This window comes from Budorcas taxicolor, chromosome 11, assembly GCF_023091745.1.
Source record: "Budorcas taxicolor isolate Tak-1 chromosome 11, Takin1.1, whole genome shotgun sequence".
Taxonomy (NCBI): Eukaryota; Metazoa; Chordata; class Mammalia; order Artiodactyla; family Bovidae; genus Budorcas; species Budorcas taxicolor.
The window spans coordinates 135,462,447-135,465,115 of record NC_068920.1 but is presented as its reverse complement, the minus strand read 5'-3'; the positions used below and the strand labels follow the sequence as shown (position 1 = coordinate 135,465,115).

The 2,669-nt window shown below is 43.5% G+C and overlaps 1 non-coding gene across 1 annotated transcript; it reads right to left on the bottom strand.

The window, feature by feature from the left end:
- Positions 1 to 1,285: 1,285 nt before the first annotated feature.
- TRNAC-GCA (transfer RNA cysteine (anticodon GCA)) lies at positions 1,286 to 1,357 on the bottom strand. The gene has a single exon. It is a non-coding gene; the product is annotated as a tRNA-Cys (tRNA).
- Positions 1,358 to 2,669: the final 1,312 nt, after the last annotated feature.

Sequence of the window (2,669 nt, the reverse complement as noted above, 5' to 3'; positions counted from 1 at the left end):
TAGAAATGGAGAACGGGAGAACCAGCAGCCAGCATCACCCAGGTGAGTTTGGGCACTCCACAGGGACACTGCCTCCCTCAGGGCCCACTGCCGGGGCTCAGGCCTGTTTGTGGGACAGCAGGAAGAACTTTGCAAGCATTAGCATCTTCATAATTCCATAGCAACCCTCTGTTTCTACTACCAAATTAATCTATATGGTGAGAGCAAGAAAGCAGGGATCACTTAATGTACCGCATCACCATGCCTGTGAAAACTGATCAAAGGAATTGAAAGTATGACTCAAACAAATGTCTTTATATTATTTCCAGATGGATTATCAGGGAGAATAAGCCCATTTCTCAGCTCACATATGAGTACTGAGACAATGCAGGCCTTCTCCTTATTTTGAGGCTCTCCTTTCCCAGGTCAAGTGAAAAATATAAAACACACCTCACATTAACAGCATTTTGCAGCGGCCCTATAACCATGGCACCAGGCTTCACTGGTGGCTCAGTGGTAAAGAATCCACCTGCAATGCAGGAGATGCAGGTTCGATCCCTGGGTTGGGAAGACCCCCTTGGGTTGGGAGAAGGAAATGGTAACCCACTCCAGTATTCTTGCCTGGGAAATCCCATGGACAGAGGAGCCTGGCAGTCTACAGTCCATGGGGTCACAAAGAGTCAGACACAGCTTGCAGCTAAACACAAACACAAAAGCATGGCACCTCTTAAACACACTTAATGAGGTAGACAGAATGGGGGTTGGACCCAGGTGCTGCAGCTTAAGCTTGTGTTACCCTCTGGGACCAGCTGTCTCCAGTCTTATATGCTTCCTGCCTATACTCTACATGGAACCACAGCCCTTCCACAAATCTCAAGTATGACCAGATCATTTTTCTGTTTACCTCTACATTTTTCAATAATTTCCCATCACCCTCAAGAGACCCAAGTGGTATCTCAACCCAGTCTGTCTTCTTCCACATTCTCAGCATGCACTGTGCCCCCCTGCAATGGGCATGCCCCCAACCACAGCCAGTTTGGCCCTCCTTCTATCCTCAGAAGTGCCAGAGTCTTGGCTCTGGTCCTTCATGTGCGTATCTGCAAGGCCTGGAACATTCCTCACCCCCTAAGTCTTTGATTCCTGAGGATAGCTAATCCCTAAGCAGGGGAAAGTAGAAAGTAGTAAAGTCACTCAGTCATGTCCAACTCTTTGCGACCCCATGAACTAGCCCACCAGGTTCCTCCATCCATGGAATTTTCCAGGCAAGAGTACTAGATTGGGATGTCATTTCCTTCTCCAGGGGCTCTTCCCGACCCAGGGATCGAACCTGGGTCTCCTGCATTGCAGGCAGACGCTCTACCATCTGAGCCACCAGGGAAGCAGGGGAAGCCCTTGTGTAATACATCCCTACAGCTCCCTCCCCTCCCCTTTCATTCCCCTCATGATTCCCACTCCAGGGCCCTCTTTCCCATCAGACTGCACACCCCATATGATACTACAGGATCATGACTGTCTGGGCCACATCTACGGAACAGCACCTATTGCAATGCCTGGTTCAAAGCAGGGCTTAGTCAACATGTGCTTAATAGACAATTTTTTTAAGGCTAAATCAAAAGCAAAAACCAAAATAGAATCAAAATTAGGCTACTAAAAAGTCCTTACTGAGCATCTTTTCATTCTTTTTTTCTTCTCTTTTTGGTAATTATTTAATGAATATTTATTTAGTATCTGCCATGTGGCAGGAACTGCTCTAGGCACAGGAAGACAACACTGAAGAACACAGGCAAAAATCCTTGCACTCAGGGGTGGCTTTTGTTAAAGGAGGCAAATAATGAAAAAAATAAACAAAAGGTTTAGTTTGCTAAATGGCACTTATAACCATTGGAGAGGTGATACAGAGGAAAAAGGGGATGTATAAACACAGGTGCTGACCACAGGTAGCTAAAGCTAATTCTCAAGCTACCTAAGAGGTCCCCCAAGTCTGTATTCCACTAAATTTCTTTTCCTTTTTATCCAATTCCCCTAATGGTGTACATTTAATTAGCTTTCTATTTTAATGCTATTTTAGCTCATTCTGGGATGATATATGGGTCAGGCATCATTTTTCTCCCATCAAATTATTTCCTTTGGATAAATTCCTAAATGGAGAATTATTTAATCAAATGTACATTTTTCAGATCTCGCAATGTACTTCCATTTTTTTACTGCAAATAATTTCAGAAATGTCTAAGGCCATGTGAGCAAAAAATTGATGTACCTATTTCTTCTTAGCATCAGCCAGACCAAGAACTGCTATCGTCTGTTTACATTTGTTATTTTAGTAGATGTGGAGGTGCTGTTTCAAGGTTCTTTTCATTTTTCTTCTTTGATTCTCTTATTTTTCCTTTTTAAATCTGATTGCCTGAACATTGGGTTGGCCAAAAAATTCTTTTGGGTTTTTCCATAAGATGTTACAGAAAAACCTGAAAAAATCTTCTCATCAACACAATACAAAGCAGGGTTTCTCTACCTTGTGCACAAACATGACTTTGTTCTCTAAACTCAGGATCTTTTCATTTTCAATGAGAGAACAGAGATGCCACGAAAGGCCAAGACAGGGAAAGAGATTCCATAGAATGACCAGGCTTTCCCACTAGATCGTGAAAACTACTAGAAATGAAATACGGCAAAGGTTGATAGGGCTCTGAGAG